General features: G+C 47.9%; 1 long non-coding RNA gene across 2 annotated transcripts in view; it reads left to right on the top strand.

Moving 5' to 3' along the window:
• Nucleotides 1-1,046: 1,046 nt before the first annotated feature.
• Nucleotides 1,047-17,694, top strand: part of LOC119826909 — a 42,618-nt gene continuing 25,970 nt past the window's right edge. The window contains exons 1-2 of one of the 2 annotated variants that reach the window (XR_006020931.1): nt 1,047-1,614; nt 5,676-5,983. This is a non-coding gene — a long non-coding RNA (uncharacterized LOC119826909). The remainder of the gene's footprint in view (nt 1,615-5,675; nt 5,984-17,694) is intronic. The other variant, XR_005287487.1, reaches the window with a different exon arrangement.

Genomic DNA, 17,694 nt, shown 5'->3' with positions numbered 1-17,694 from the left:
GGGGTGGGCAAGGATATTGCTAAGCCCTGAGATGCGGGCTGAGTGTTTTCAGGGTGCAGCAATGAACATAGAGGACAGATGAGCTACTTCCTCTAGAGAAGGCTGGAGAGAAGCAGAATCATTAGGGACACACCACGTGCCTGGCCATGTGTTAATCACTCGAGTAATGACAGCATTTGGCCCTGCTCTGAGGGTCCCTGGAACCTTTCTGAGCACCCATCTGTGCCGCCAGACCTTGAAGGGTTGACTGTTTCTCTCTGCTCTGTTGGCTAAGCCATGCTCACACAGGGATAATGAAGGTCTCATTTGCCTGCGACAATATGGTGCCTTTCTGCATAATTTACATGTTTTCTTCAAGGCTCAGACACTAAGTAATGAGGGAACAAACTCTGGTGCAGGTCTTGCGCCTGAGACATGGGAACCTACACTCTGTGCCTTCTGCCTTGACGGCATCTCCCTGGGCGAAACTGCTCTAGCCTGGCGTTGGCAGAAACGTCATAAAGGGAGGACTTGGACTCCTCATGGGAACTGGAGGCATCTACTTGCAAGTTCTGTGCCACCGTCACCTCCTGACATTCAGCTGCAGTCAGTAGAGTTATAAATACTCCCCTAAGAATGGATTCGGTTTCCGATTGGTAAGAACATTAACTATCGCTTATTGAGTACTTAGCTGTGACAGCCATTAGGCTCCAGATTCACGGGAACTGTGTTGTTTTTTAATTCTACACAACCATCAATGAAGCAGGTTCTCTCTCAACTGAATGTTTGGGGAAACCAGTTCTCCGTGCATTCAGCTCCCGAGGGAGTTGGTATTCCCATCCCGGTTTCTCAGCTCTAGAACCTACCATCTTCGCCGTAGCCTAGTCACCGATTTAGCTGTCCTTTTCTCTGTTGTATGGACTCATCGTATCCACGTGTTAATGGTGTTTTGGAGTTTGTACTTATTTGTTTACTTAAATATCTTTCACTGAATACCAGCTCTGCACTGGACCCTGTGGAAGAGGATGTGGAGGAGCCAAAGATCATTAGAATGCATTATGGGAGAAGTCTCAGAGCCTGAGGTGAGGCAAGTACTAACTCTAAAGGGCATTTGCTAGCCACCTTTAGTAGTCTGGACATCCTTCCACATGTAATAGGGGGTGCCTGGGGATTTACAAACATTGACAGAGCAGACAAATATTTCCCACCTACGTCCCATGTTTCAGATATTCAGAGGGTGACGATGCACGGAACAGGGTGAGACAGCCAGGAGTCTGCAGAATTCAAGGACTGTCAGAGGATGACAAGCTTGCGCCCTCTGTGGATCACAGGAGAGATACAACCTGGATCTCTCATCATGAGACATGATCAGCTACGGAGAGCGGCAGAGGGAGGTCTACAACGAACCAGGAGCCCGGTAAAAGCATGACTTCAGGAGCAGTCGTTAGAGATGTTCTAGTGAAGAAGATGCGAGTATAAGTATGTCCATGCCCTCCTGCCACCCCCTCCTTGGACTCAGTACCAGGCATTCCGATGGCATCTTGTTGGCGTTGGGAAATGTGTTCTGGGATTTCAATCACGCTCCTTGCCTTCTGCTGTTGAACCAGCCTGGAGTCCCACGGGCCTGGAATTCAGGTATGCTCTGAGAGCTCACACTGTGTAGTTTGATTTTGGTCCCTGAGACTTAAATATGAGTCAAAGTCAGACAAGACCATTGCCACTTGGGATGGGAGGTCAGCAGAGCTGCCTCTGTTTTCTACGCCTTAGAATCCAAGATCCGGGATCCTCTCAAATCTTCCCAGTCTCTTGGTTTTTGCCTCCGTCAGCTCCCAAACTAGTTCATTGCTCTTTATAAATTATAATCACCTTTGCCCTAAATAAAGAGCAGCTGTCACTCCAGGCCACTTCTGCCTCCATGGTTCCAACCTCAAGGACTCCTGATGGTTTAGCCCCAGGTTATTAATATGGAGTGGGGATTAAGTGGCTAAAGAGCAAAACTGCAGTGAGGTGTCAGGTTGCTGCAGGGAAGGGGACACTGCTGGCACAGCCCGGGGAGTAGCCCGTAGAGTAAATGGTGACACATAATCTCTGTAGACCCTGCTGTGGCAAGGGCGAGGCAGAGCCATGGAGAAAGTTCTATCCTTGTCGATTTTGAAAAGAGTCAACCGCCAGCTCTTCAGGGACACCGCGAGCCTGCTTGCTTCCCTGGGAAGAGCAATGGCAGCGGGCTGGAATTCTCTTAGGAAAACACGTCTGTGTTCCACGGCGACTTATTTATTTATTTAGGGACGTTCCGTAGTTAATTATTTACTTTGAGATGGGTGTTGCACGATGCAGGTTTTGCTGACTTGGAATTTGCTATGCAGACCAGGCTGACCTTGACTAATAAATAAGCAGTAATTCCCCTGCCTCTGCTCCCTGAGTGCGGGAATTATGAGCGTAGGCCATCACACCTGTAGTGGTCACTTTCGGTTGTCAACTACAAGATAGCATGTTCAGAGGAGGGGGTCAATGGTCTGAAAGATGAGAGACTTGGTTCAAGTCTCTGCTACTGACTCAAAACAAACAGCTTGGCTTCAGTGCTTCCTGACACCCCCCCCCCCCGACCCCATTTCAGAAGGACCAGATGATCACTCTTCTGGCTGCTGCCGCCAAGATTCCCTACCCTATGATGCCCACAAAGGTGAAGACACAGTTCCACCAAGTTCCCACTTTATGTAGAATGATGGGGGGGGGGGGAGGCTGTGCTCCTTTTGGGTCAGCTGGTAGGCCGACAACAGTGTCTTTATTCGGTTAATATAACAAAGAAAATAATAATAAAAGTACCCAGCCCTTACTACTCAAGCCTTGGGACCTTTTCAAGACAGGATCTCACGAAACCCAGGCTCACTGTGAGGATAACTTCAATTTCTGATCCTCCAGCCTCCACCTCCCAAGTGCTGAGATTACAGATGTGTGTCACCGTGCCCAGTTTTATGAGGCTCTGGGCGGGTAGAAACCAGTGTGTTGTGGACAAGCACTTTGTCAACTGAGCTGTATTCCCAGGCCCAGCATGGGCCTTTTCACTGAGCCTTCAATGTCTGTTACATTACCCACCCTCCTTAATCCTATTGGTTCTGTTGAAGGATTTTGTTTTTTTGTGAGTTTTTTTTTTTCTTGGTTTGGTTTTTGGTCTTTTTTTTTTTTTTTTTTTTTTTTTGCTTTCAACTGCTGCTTTCAGTCTTCAGTCCTAAAGGGCTTCACGGAAGCCAACCAAGCATGTAACACTTCAAAGAACTGGAGGCCATTGAACACTCCTAATCCCCTCTTTGGGCACAGCATCTGCCTTTGCACTCTGCTCTGAGATTCTGCAGTGAGCAGTAGTAGAAAGATCGGGGACTTCGGAGCAGTGCTGTGGGACCCTGGGCCAGGGCCCATCTCCCAGGGCTTCTGGCTTCTTGTTTGTAAAGAGAAAGTGGCAGTGAGTGACTCGGGACTGAAGGACATCTAACAGCACAGAAGGGCATGGCCAGCAGATGTGGGATTCCCCCCTTTTCCCCATGCAGGAGTACTCAGCGGAGTCTCACCATCTCCTCTACCCTAGTTGATGTCAATCAATGGGACCTCTTCCTTCTGTTCTGCTTGGTGGTGATGTGACCTAATTCTAGCTAATGAGAGGGACAAGAGAGGGAATTTGGAGGTTTTGAAGAATGTTTCCTCCTTCTTAGTAAGAGACTATATATATATATATATATATACATATATATATATATACAGATAGATAGATAGAGAGAAACAGAGAGAGACAGAGAGACAGAGAGAGACAGAGAGACAGAGAGGGAGAGAGAGAAACAGAGACAGAGACAGAGACAGAGACAGAGAAATATTAGCTCAATTGCTCTTCTACATACATACTGTGCTTTCTGGGACATATATATATATATATATAGAGAGAGAGAGAGAGAGAGAGACAGATAGATAGAGAGAGAGAGAAACAGAGAGAGACAGAGACAGAGAGAGACAGAGAAATATTAGCAATTTGGAGGTTTTGAAGAATGTTTCCTCCTTCTTAGTAAGAGACTATATATATATATATATATATATATATATATATACAGATAGATAGATAGAGAGAAACAGAGAGAGACAGAGAGACAGAGAGAGACAGAGAGACAGAGAGGGAGAGAGAGAAACAGAGACAGAGACAGAGACAGAGACAGAGAAATATTAGCTCAATTGCTCTTCTACATACATACTGTGCTTTCTGGGACATCCTTCCTGTTCTCCTGCTCAATCCCAACTTCCTTCTGGACTTGGAGCCTCAGAGTCGGCCGTCCCAATCATAAAACACTCCCTTTAATCCCTAAGCAGCTGACATTGGGCCATTTCAATCTCAACAAGCCCCACCGTGTTCTTTCGCCCCCAGTTCCCAGGGGTGCAGAGTATGATAGGGGAACTATAAAATGATACCCAGTGGCCGTATTCTAAGTCCCTGTTTCCTTCCCTTACGGGGGCCTCAGCAGCTGCTGCAGTCAATCTGGAATACACGTTCCTCCATGCAGTTATTTGTGATGTTGCTGCCAGGGTAGATGCCTCCTCCCCCTCCCTCCCCAATGCAGTCTTTCTGGGTCAATCCCAAACATCACCCCCATGTCAAGGGGCAAATGCCATCTTCGAGCTTCTGCAACATCACATCTCCTTTTAAACCCCACCTCCTGATAGATCTTTTTCTTTTATATGCCCTGGTAGAACTTGATTTATATAGATATGCTTTCTTAAATACAAGAACCACACAAACATGCATTGGGAAAGAAACAAAGGAGAGAGCCAGGATGCTAAGCTTAAATTAGTCAGACTCCAGCTTGAAGATGGGCTCTGTTCAGCAGCTCCGGGAAACAGGAAACATTATTCAACTTGGTGCAACAATTTTTATGAAGACGGAACTAGTAATTGCTACTTAAGATAGTTGAGAAGATTAGACTATGATTATATAAAGACATATAGACTCCCAGGCACATAATGAGTCTAAATATTACTTTCTTTACACCATCTATCTTTCTGCTGTCCAAATTTACCTCACTGTGTGTACGTGTGCATGTGTCTTAGTTAGGGTTTCTATTGCTGTGAAGAGACTCCATGACCACGGCAACTCTTATAAAGGAAAACATTTCATTGTGCTGGCTTGTGCAGAGGTTTAGTCTGTTATGGTCATGGCAAGAAACAAGGCAGCATGCAGGCAGACATAGTTCTACAGAGGGAGATGGGAGTTCTTCCATCTTGGCTCACAGGCAACAGGAAGTGGCCTCTCTCACCGGATGTGACTTGAGCATATACACATCATACATGTTGGAGGAAGTATGTCACATACTCCAACAAGGTCACACCTTTTAATAGTGCCTCTCCCTTTGGGGCCATTTTCTTTCAACTTACCACTAGGGGTGTGATATGTACATTGATAAGTGTGTATTTATGGATGTGGGGTGCATGTGCATTTGTTGAGCCTGTCAAGTATTTTCCTTCGCTCCCCACCTTTCCTTTGTGATACAAGGTCTCTCACTGAACTTGATGCTTATTGGCTGAGCTAAGCTGGCTGGCCAGTGACCTTTAGAGATCCGCATGTCCCCACCTCCAGTACTGGGGTTACAGGCATGTGCTCCCATGCCCTGCTCTCTCCTTAGGTTCCGTGGATCTGAACTCAGATCCTCATGTTTACCCAGCAGGCAGTTTGCTGACTGAGCCGTCGACCCAGCTCTCCACAAACCTTTTCTCCATGATGTGCAGCCTGCTCCCTCCTGTTCGAAACAGTCTCCATTCAGGGGAGGTCAGAAGCTGGCAAAACTTAGGAAATGCATGAGCTTTCAACATTATCACCGAGCTCTTCTGAGGTTATACAAGCAGCAGAAGCTGGCCGGGCAGGGAGAGCAGACTCTACGGTGCCGCCGCCTGCAAGCTGTGGAAGGGACTCCAATATCGCAGCTCTCCTGAGTCATCGCCCATTCTGGGGTGGGCTTTGGAGAATGCAGCCGTAAGTTATCCCATGTTTCATCCGCCATCCACACATCCATAAGTAGCTGCAATAGACCCCTTGCTTCTTCAGATGGGTCTTGAATACAATTGCTTCTTTGGTCCATTGCTGCTCTCTCTCTTGCTGAGGTGAGTAGGCACATCCGTGCACCTTTTTAGAAAAACAATAATGGATCACGCAGCTATTGAGGAATCCGTAGTAGTGTACATCTAAATTCCTTCTGGCAACATTCAAGGGCAAATCAAGTTCTACCTCCTTTGCCCATCAGATTGAAATATAGGCGCAGCCTGAGTATTTGGTGCCCATTTTCTGCTGCACGGTGCTATATGCTAAGAAATGATGACTAAGAAATAGGCCTTTTCTCTCGAAATCATGGGGTACTTCACAAGTAGCAAGTGCTTCTGTATGGCAGATTGCTCTACTCGGGTGCTTTTGCTCTCCTCCCCACAGACAAAACTCCTTCTTGCTGTACCCTTAAGTGGCCCTCAAACTTCTTTAGGCATAACGACAGATAGGCAAGTTCTGAGTCTCATCCTTAGAGGTTCTGCTTGGCTGGTTGAGCCGAGTAGTTTTTGTCGATAGTTTTTGTTGACTCGATGCCAACCAGAGTCATCATGGAAGAGGGAACTTCAGTTGAGGCATTGCTTCTATCAGATTGGCCCGTTGATAAGCCGGTGTGGCGTTTTCTTGACTAATTATTGATGTGGGAGGGCCCAGCCCACTCCGGATGGTACCACACCAGGCTAGTGACCCTGGATTGTGTAAGAAGGTAAACTGAGCAAGCCGTGGTGAGCAAGGGGTCAGCAACATTCTCCATGGTCACTGCCTTCAGCTCCTGCCCAGAATTCTCTCGATGATGAACTTGTGATGTGGAAGTGTACATTAAAATGAACACTTTCGTCCCCGAGGTGCTTTTGGTTGGTGTTTCTGTCATGGCAACAAAGAAGCTAGCTAGAACACGGGGCCTGGATGTACGGGGCTGGATGTGCCCCGGGCTCTGCATCTCTAGTCAGGGTCCAGCGGAGTCATATCACTGAGGACTAGGTGACAGGTGGTGACTAGGAAAACAGGCTCGTGCAAGGTAAGTGTGCTGTGACAGAGAAGGTAGACGTGGCTAACACCAAGGGCACATTGTGTGGCCATTTCCTGAGTCGAAGCTGCCTCCTAGCAGAAGGAAGGTTCTTAAGACTTGAGATGCTGATGAAAGTTACAAAGTCCAGCAAGCTCAGAGAGTTTATAAGAATCACAAGGCCCCTCCCCAAGGTGATGAAAACAGCAGACAGTTCCAGGGAGAGGAGGCTCTTCTGACTGCAAACTGTGCTGCAAGCTCCAGGGATTCAGTTGTCAGGAGCCATCACTCCTGTGGGCCTGGAGTTGTCAGTGACGCAGCTGCCTTTGAGTGACCCTTGTGCCCTTGACAGCTCACTAATGGTCCTGGAAGTCAGCCCAATAGACTCATTAATTCACCCATCTAGACTTGGGTGGAATCATTTCTTCTGTCTATTACCAGGGACCTATCTGTGATGAACAAAAAAAAAATTTATACATGGCCCCAACAGCATTCATTGGCTCTCAACCAATATCATACAACTAAAACTAAGACGGGGGCAGGGATCCTATGCCAAAGGGCACATGGGTAATTCCGAGAGGTTGAACTGTACCGAGGAAGAACTTTGACATTGGTCTACAAGATGGATACGCATAATCTCTAGATCTCTTCTGGAGGCCTGGATGACGAGTGACTGTTTAAAAGTAAAGCGGGAACCAAGGAATAGAGTTCTGTTGGTAGGGTGCTTGCCTACAGCGCGTAAGTCCCTGGGCTCAATCCTCAGCATCACATAAACTGGGTGTGGTGGTTCATCCCTGCCGTCTTAGCGCTTGAGAGGTAAGGGAAGAGAATACGAACATCGAGGGCATCCTTGCTGCATAGGGAAGTTGAGCTAGTATAGACCCTATGATAAAGAAATATATAAATAAATATGGATGGGCAGGTGCATTTGGTGACGAAGACAATGATGAATGACGAAGGGGTAGAACTGTCGGGAGGAAGTTCCCGGCAAGGGAAACAACAGAATTTCCTTTGTCAAAGTTATTTCATTGGCTTCTCGTTATCTTATGGGTTTGCTGTCATTGTTGCTTTGCTTATTTGCTAATTCTTAGTTTTCCAAGGCAGTGTCTGAATTTGTAGCCCCCCACTGACCTTGCTGGCCTTGGACACGAGGCAGTCTTTTTGCTTCTATCTTCCAAGAGCTCCCTATTCCTTTATATAACTGCTGATGAAAATGGAAATAATCCAGAAATAGTTCTCCAAATATTTGGAGAAAATAACCGTGGGTGAGATGGGTTACTTGAAGGGAGTGGAGATTATGTAATGGTCATTAGTCATTTTACTGAAACTTTATTGGGCCAGGCAGTTCATGAAAAGTATCTCTAATTTCCCAAGCCTTCCCTGGTAGGGAGGTGTTGATTGTTTTCAGAGGGGAAGCCTAAGCTTCAAAAAGGAGATGTTTGCTAGGATCACACAGCAAAGAGAAACACTCAGAGGGTGAGATCTTACTAGCAGCTCCCTTGGCGTCTGCTTGGGCACACGTGTGAAGGCTTTACCTGATAGTGTCAGGGAAAGCCCTTCCAAGACCCACCCATCCAGCCTCGCCAGACACCTAACCCAGAGAGAGAGCTTTCTGAAACAGGAGGAGACCCAGGAAGATTGCTCAGTTCTGGGGCACGCTGCCTCCCAGCTGGGGATGAGAGTTAATCTTGAAAATCAATTCAGTGCTTGCTCTTGCCACAGACACTCCCCAGGGCAGGCCATGGCTCTTCTCTTGCTGCTAAATGGCACAATAAGTGGAGAATTGAGCAAGACAAGGCCTGGCGTGTGGAGGTCGGGAGGCCATCGCGTGCTGGGCCTGAAGCTGCCGATAGAGCGCTGGCTGAGGGGCTGGTCTGTGGCACATTCAGCCTCTGGGGCAGACAGGGCATGGATGGACAGGAGTAATTGTGGCCCTTCAGCCTCAGAGCGAGCACAATCAGTTCCTTCAGGAAGCCGGGCTCTCTCCCTGACAGCTTGGGCATCTGCCCCTTAGCTTTGTGGAGATATTGTTCTCTGTGGGCTGATTTCTGAACTGTGGTCCTGTCCTTCTGAGATCTCTCCCAGAGAAGGCAAGGTCTACAGTGAACAGCGACTTAGCGGGGAGCCCAGGCCTCTTATGGGTAGTTGTGCGCCTTCAGATAACTCAGGTCCATGTTTCTTAAGGATACAATTAGACCACACTGCTCTAAGACTAGCGGACTATGCTAGATGGTGCTAGAACTGTCTCCCACATTCTGGAAAGCAGGCTTTCTGGGAAAGCCAGCTCTTCTTCAGAAAAGCATTAGGTAGAAACTAATGGCATCCACCAGGGGAACAAGTTACGATGCTACCTTCCAGTAGGATGACCTTCATCCTATAACAGGTCACTGGTAAGCCCAGAGCTCGGGAAGGCAGGCAGAGCAGGGAGGACCTCTGCCATTCTATGGGAGAAGCAAGGAGTGGACAGAGATTCCCATGTGGATTTAATATTAGTGGGCAAGTTGAAATATGACAGTTACTCATTAATACATGACAGTGTACCTCTACTGTACCTTACAGTGTTTGGCTATCATCTGCCTCATTATCGTTGTGAAAATAATTACAATAACAGGGCTATGGCTTTCTGAGATCTGTCAGACGTCATAAAGATAACAGCTGAGCAGGTATACTGAATGCAAGCACTCAGGGTAGGGTATTAATACTTTTCAGATACCTGCAACTGCACATATGTTTTCAGCTTCAGAAGGAAGGCTGGGACTGGCTCTCCTTCTGCCTGATGCCGCCTCAGCTTTCTCATCTGGCAAATGACCACCCAGGAGCTGTGTAGTGGGGCTTCCTGTGGCCATTTTATGGAGAAGTAAGCTGAGGCGGAGGGGCATGGTCTGCTCTTCCTGTTTGGCCCATATAGACCCAGGCAGTGGTTCACACTCTGGGGGCCTCTCATGCTCCCTGCTTTGTGCATGACCTCGGGCTCTTAGAAGGCATGCTGAAGAGAATCCTGGGTACACATCAAATTGCAGTCAAGACGCATTTGCACACAGAACCATCTCTTCAGCTGTGCCTCCAAAGCAGGGAGCACAATGTTCTCCCCAGCTGAGCCCCAGGAACAGGGCTGTGTGAGCGCTGCTCCCGTGGGCCCAGTTGGAGCGGCCAGAGTGTCTGCTCACTTGGGTTGGGTGGCAGGTGTGGCCCTTAGGACCTTCCCATTTTATCTGGGGGACATGAGCCATCATGGAAGGAAGCTACCCAGGCCTCCCCTTCTAAGAATCATAAATACAAGCCAGGTGTGGTGGCACGCGCCTTTAATTCCAGCACCTGGGAGGCAGAGGCAGGTGAATCTCTGTGTTCAAAGTCGGTCTGGTCTCCAGAGCAAGTTTCAAGTCAGACCTGGGCTACAGAGAGAAACCTTGTCTTGAAAAACAAACTAGAGAGGACTGGGCACTGAATGCCTCAGAAATAGGAAGCAGGGACTTTAAGGATGAACAGAATTTCTGGAGGCAGGCTGCATGTGGGCGACTCCTGGTTCGGTAATTTCTAAAATGTGTGGGCTCAGAGAGCCCTAAGTGTCAGGTATCATAGCTGAAAAAGGAATGTTCGTCATTAACTCAAGCAGCGTGTAATACTCAGGTGATTCGGCATATTGAAAAAACGTGGAGACAAATGTGGCAGAGGAAGTCGTAGGGGTTGACGGTAACTCAGGTAGGAGACAACATGCTAGTGAGGCGAGCGGGCAGTTAGAGACTAGGTAGGAGAGCGTGGTGGTTTGAACAGGAATGTCCCCCAGAGACTCCTGTATTTGAAAACTTGGTCCACGGGGTGTAGCACTAGTAGGAGGTGTGGCGTTGTTGGAGTAGGTGTGGCCTTGTTGGAGGAAGTGTGTCTCTAGAGAATGAACTTTGAGGTCTCAGAAGCTTAAGTCAGTTCTCAGCCTGCTGCCCGTGGATCCAGTTGCAGAACTCACATCAGCCTCTCCGGCTTCCGGCCATGACGATAAATAACGGAGCAAACCTCTGAGCCGTACGCCAGTCCCAATTAAATGTTTTCCGTGTAAGAGTCGCCATGGTCATGGTGTCGCTTCACAGGAATAGAACCCTAACTGTGAAGGAAGCTATGAAGAGTGATTAAAAACTATAAAGAAAAAGGGGCACACTGTAGGCCTAAGGCAGTTACCTAAGGGGTGAACTGGGGTGGCCTCTCTGAAAAAGAGGCCGTCGGGACAAGATCAGAACGACAAGGATGAGCTAGCTGTGCCAGGACCTGTATCTGAGTTGTGAGCAAGTGGGAAGAATGTTCCAGACAATGACCCGTGTGCTTGTGGCACAAAAGAGCAAGACACGCCTGATGCTGGAACTCGCAGAGACAGAGCAAGCATCCAGGGGCCCGCTCTGGCTAAGCCTCAAGAGCAGGAACAAAGGGAGTAGAGGTGAAGGAGCCAGCACGTAAAGACGGTACAAGGAGTGGGGAAAGGAGAGAACTGGGTGCAGGCCAGAGCTGGGGGATCTCAAGGTCATGGCTTAGCACCGAGTGCTGGAAGGGCTGGAAAGACTGTAGACACAGGAATGACAATCTGACCTGGCTTTTGTTGTTTTCTTTTTGTTAGGTTTTTGTTTGTTTGTTTGTTTGTTTACTTGTTTTTGTTTTTGAAACAGGGCCATACCTGCAGTGCAAGGCTGAGCTAGAAACTCACCATATAGCACCAGGCTGTCCTTCATTTTACAACTATTCTCTTGCCTCAGTTCCTGAGTGATGGAATTACAGGCATAAACCACTACCCATGGCTGTGTTTTATATTTTGAAGACATCTCCAGGGCTGGGGAGATGTCTCAGTAGATAAAGCACCTGCTTTACAAGCCTGAGGACCTGAGTTCAAATCCCAAGACCCCACACAAAAGCCAGGTGTGATAGTAAGTGTCTAAGCCCAGTGCTCCTCTGTCAGAATGGAAGACAGAGACATAATTTCCAGAAGCTAGTTTGGTTTATACAGTGATAAACTACAAAGAGAAGCTGCCTCAAATGAGGTGAAGATAGGCATCCAAGGCGGTTCTGTGACCTCCAAAGTCATGCCACTCTGTGTGAACACACACACACACACACACACACATACAGGCACTGACCACACACACAAACAATACACAAAGATAAAATTCTTAAATAAATAAACTATCTCTCTGGCCATTGGTGGGGGGAAATTTTGAGGGGCTGTTGTATATAGTTTGCACGTGGAAAGTCTCTTGTGTTCTTTGAACATTTGGCCTTCAGGTAGTGACACTGTTTGGGGGAGATTGTGGACCCTTTGTGAAGTGAGGTCCAGCTGGATGTGGGTTGCTGGGTGCAGACCTTGGGACTTACAGCCTAAACCTGCTTCTGGTCTCCTGAGACATCAGCCGACTGCCATGTGCTCTTGCTGCCATAGCCATGAGCCACCTATGTGACCCAAAAGTCACCACTACTGTGACTTTCCTACTATGATGGACCATATTCCCTCAGACATGAGCCCAAAGCAGTCACTCTTCCTTTGAGCTGATTTTGTCAGGTATTTTGCCATGGTGTGAGAAAGGCAGCTAACACAGAGGCTGAGGGTGGAAGGCATTTGGTCGTCATGTGGCTGCCTACAGTGCTGTAGAGAAGAGGTCAGGAAGGGATGTATTTTGTGGGTGGAGCTGGCAGACTGTGGAGAGGGTGTGGGAAAGTAAGAACTCTAAGATGGCACGTATTTTGGAAATGACCTCACAGCCATCTGATGAGGACTGACCTAGACAATGGATGGAGAGCACTTAGCTCAGTGCCAGAAACTTCATGAAGGATCAGTACACTCATGTTACTTTATTCCTGGGACTGGCTCTCTCTACAAGGAGCTTTAGGTGAAAGTTCTCTGGCCCGCAGTCTTCTCAGGCATGCACTCTGGCAAGCCAGAGAATCTTTCAACCATTCGATAAACACTGATTAGACATCTACAGGGAGCCAGGCTCTATCCTGAGTGCCAGAGGCAGTGGGGAAAAGAGCATCTGCCTTTCTAGAACTTACAATGGAATGCAGGCAGATGCTGGCGAACAGAAAGTCCTGGGGAGGATCAGGAGAGCGCCCATGGCAAGAGAACCTCATGGAAGTTTGTGTCTAGGGAAAGAAGTCTTTCCACATGAGGCGAGTTGTAAGTGGAAGTCACAAGATGAAGGGGATTTGGAAGATGAAGGATGAGGGTGCCTGTGGCAGAGTGGATGGGGGTGGGGGAAGGAGCCCGCAGAGATGAGGGAGATGAGGGAATGGAATGACTGCATTGCCCCAGGCATGAAGGAGCTTAAGTTTTCCAGGGCCCAAATTCCCAAGGGCAGAACTGCCCAAACATCTTATCTCATGCTTGGGAGACTGCGGAAAAATTGGGCGCCAGAGCTCATCAAAGGCAGGTGGGTGTGTTCTAAGGAACTGAGGGCTTTGTTTGTCTTCTTGGAAAGGTTTGCAACCAAGAATATATGTTTTGTGGTCCTGGGATGGGGATCTAGCTAAGTGCTAACTCATTTGCTAAGACGGCAATCTGTGGAAGGATGGTGGTGGTGTGTTTTGCTTTGCCGTTCTGGGAATCAAAGCCTGTGAGCCACAGCCTCAGCTTTTGGCAGTTTGTGTTTGTTTTGACTTTGTATTTTTTGAGATAATGTCTCCTGTAGAGGAGGCTGGCTTTAAGTTCCCTATATAGCTAAAGATGACAGGTCATTCTCCTGCCTCTGCTTCCCAAAAGCTGGGATGACGGGTTGAACCATGATACCTAGTCAACCTCCCCAGTCCTTTGTCGTTGCTTTTGAGACTGGATCTTGTTTTGCAGCCCAGGCAGGCTTTGATTTGAAATCCTCCTATCTCAGCCTTCTGAGTACTGGGATTCCAGGTCCACACCATCATCCTGGGCTCCCCTGGCTCTCAAACGTCAGGCTGCACACATCAGTACTGGGAGCAACTTGAAAGCATGTGCCCTTTCAGGACCCTCACTAGCTCTAGATTACAACTCTCTTTCTACCAGTTCACAGTCAGCAGTCAGAATCAGCTGCCACGCAAAGGTGATAATGTGTCACAGTCTGCTCTGAGCTCTCCGCTGGATCACTAAAAACCAAGGAGACTCCATCACTCTGTCTTCCGAAGGGCAGAAGATTCTGAATTGAGCTCGAAGATATCATGCTGGTTCCTTGTGGAGAACAGCACAGGGGACATCTTCTATGCATGCTCTTTACCACTGAGTTCTGCCCCGAGCCCCAAGAAACGGCCACCAGAAAGTCATTGCTATATTTGCTGCAGAATTACTTTAGAAGCTAGCACAGTGCTCATCACCAGTTTGCTCTCGAATCTGTGCAGGGCTGGGTATGTTCTTCCAGACGATTAGAAATAAGTAATTCAACACACTTACCATTCTATCGTGGCTGCCGGGACATCAAGAGTTGAATGTGAAATCCATTAGAATTGTATCATATTGCACACACACACAGTAGAGCCCTCCTCCCTTAATTTTGTGTTTCTTCCCTAATGAGTTTATCAAATGTACACGGAGAACCCACGATGAAGGACCATAACCATCCTGCTGTTACTGCGCTGGCGGCAAACACTCAGACGCCAAACTGCCGAGTACTTCACCAAGCTGAGCCGTAGGAGAGTGTCCTCTTTCAGGCTTTGGTTCTGGTAGGACAGTGACTGTTCCTAGCCTGAGTCAGTGTGTCTCACACAAGTTCCCGCAACAGAATGTCAACCACAGGATGCAAGACATTTACTCTCCTCCGGTCATCACCACAGAGGTCACTAGAAGTCCTGCCCCAGAGAGGAAAACTGCAGCCGTGACGGTGTCAGCAAATGGTCAGGTGCTGCAGATCCAGGTGGCAGAGGCCTGTGTGCCTGTCTTTTGGTGACAAGCCCCACGCTCTTTCTGGATGTTTCTGTCCCACATAAGTGAGTCTGAATGGGTGGCACCAGCCTGTACGGCGACCTGATAAAAAATTGTTTCCTCCCTGCTCTTGTGGATTTTATCAGATCCCCTTCTGCTGGGCCCTTCTGTGTGTCCTGAGCCAACCAGTTCCGCAAACGCATTTGGCTAGTCTGCAACACTATATTCAAATTTAGGCCTCAGGATTGCACCTGCTGCCTTTATCCCAGCCCTCCTCCTCTCCGCACGTTCCTTTCGCCAACTTCTCATCCTAACTCTGTTACAGGCTTCACATCAAATCCCTGCAGAGAAGCCTGTTTCCAGAAGCCCTGGGAACCCTCCTGACCAGGAAGATAGATGAGCAGCTCGCTGCTGTCCTGAGTGGAGCCTAGGATCATTCTGGGAGGGAGCTCTCACCTGCTGGATTCTCCATTTGAAAGGTCCCCCCCCCCTTTTTTTTTTTAGGATTAGTGTTTGTGATTTTCCTTTGCATTTGCCCATGCTTCACCAACAGCTTACACATTTCCATGAAGCTCAAGGTGATACTTCGCTCTTAGAAGAAAATATTTTGGCATCAATTCAGGGAAGCAGAGACCCACTTCAGTGAAGCGAATATCCCCAGACGTGCCCCACCCCATGTCTTGAGAGCTCCTTCTGCCCGGGTGCACCGCCCTTTCTGTTCCAATTATGCCATCCATGTCTCCATTTTCGAAATTATGCTCCCATTATGGGCTATTTATATAGGGTACACTAAAGGAGTCCATAATGCTCGCCCATAAGGCAAGTACCCTCTAGTTTCCGACCGCTCTCCAGTCTCTAAAGCTGCCACCTGTTTCTTGGCTGTGAGCCGATTTCCCAGCCGCTGTTAATAGATGATGCTTCCTCTGTGCTTTCAGACCCGTGGGCACTTCCTCCGACGATGCTGATCCATCTCCAGGAAGGTCATAGTTGCTCTTCCGCTCTGACATACCAAGATACCACGACAGAACTGACTCTCTCTCTCCTCCTTCCCTCCATCCCCACATCTGTGGGTGTGGGTGATCCGATGTGCACAGGTGTGTGTGTGCACACTGAGAAACTCAGAGAACAACGTCTGGTGTCGTTCTTCCTCAAGTGCCATGTACTTTGTTTTTTGAGACAGGGTCTCTCACCAGAACCCAAGGCTAGCTAATGAGGCCAGGCTGGCTGACTAGCAAGTCCCAGTGTTCTCCCTCCCCAGCCCTGGATTACAAGTGCACACTACCACACCTGACTTTTTTACTTGGGTACTGAAGACCAAATTCAGGTCCTTAGCTTCACGAGGAGCTCTTACTGAGCTACCTTCTCATACACACTCACTCACTCATACACACACACTCATACACACACACACATTGAAATATTGTCTCTCTCACACATTCTCACAAAGACTCACTCACACATACACATACACTCATACATACACTGACATACACTCACACTTGTACTCCCCCCCACAAGCTCACATAGCTCATCTGAACCTTAATATTCTCTATTTTGGTCAATTTCCACAGGCTCTCCTCACATAAATAAGTAAGAATACAGTCTATGCCTACTCCCTCCACTCTTAAGAAAGAATGTGGTCTACCCAGATTGCCTTCATTCCTAGGTAAGAATGTTGTCTACCCTGACTGCCTTCATTCCTGTCTAAGTATTCTCTGGTTTCCCGGGTCCATGCTGGCTTTCTTCTTGCAAGAAATGTTCTCAGGCAGGGTGGTGCACATCTGCAATCCCAGCACTCAGAAGCTTGAGGCGGGAGGACCTCCTCAAGTTCCAGGGCAGCCAGGGTTACCTGTTGAGACCTGTCTCAAAATAAACAAACCAAACCTAACAATCTGGGATGAAAACTGAATGTCCTTGAACAATCTTGCTTTTACTGCTTCTCTGAACATTTGGACCGGGTTGCTGCTCTTCCTCTTTGTTCTTGGCCTTGCAGTGGAACTGAGCGCCTCCTCAGCCCTCTCTCTCAACCATCGTACCACTATATTTTGTAGAGAATCTTTCTCAAGTTACACCTTCATTGTCCCTTGGGACTCTGTCCATTCACCTCCTTCCAGGGCAGTCGAAGTGTGGTGTGAGGCATGCCAATGATCTGGTACAGGCACTCAGGCTCAGGTGTTTCCACCCTGGAATTGCTAATCAAGGTAAAATTCTGGAAAAGCCTCCCATTCTACAGTGAAAAGTGAAACCGGCAATAGGAAGCTGGAGACCAGGAGCTCGGAGGCTTCAGTGTGAAATGGCTGAACTGGATTTGAGCTCTTCAGTTTTCGTTTTGAAAAATAGAGCTTTCATTTTTACATGGTTGTGAAAATATGCACAATATCTAGCTGCAAGAAATAATGCATAAATGAAAGGCAAAAGGCCTTCCATTTCTCCCACTGGGAAAATATGTAAAATGCACAACATACCTGCATCCTGCTCTTTAGGATGTTTCAAGTCATCTAGGCAAGATAGGGTATTTCCACAGGATCTTTCCTGCTGCCCTATGGCATGTACACGCGTGTACACACACACACAAACACATGCCTTTCCTCCTCTCACTCCTAGTAGCCCCCCCACCCCATTCTCCATTTCTATATGTCATTTCAAGACTTATATAACTAGAGCCAAACAACAGGTAGCTTTTGAAGTTGGCTTTTCCCCTCAATATAATTCTCTGCAGATTGATCATGCTGCAGCAAGTGCCAGTCAATCCTGCCTTTCATGTCTCTGTTACACTCCAAAATACGA

The sequence above is a fragment of the Arvicola amphibius genome, chromosome 11 (assembly GCF_903992535.2).
Source record: "Arvicola amphibius chromosome 11, mArvAmp1.2, whole genome shotgun sequence".
Lineage (NCBI taxonomy): Eukaryota > Metazoa > Chordata > Mammalia > Rodentia > Cricetidae > Arvicola > Arvicola amphibius.
This window is presented reverse-complemented; position numbering and strand designations above follow the sequence as displayed.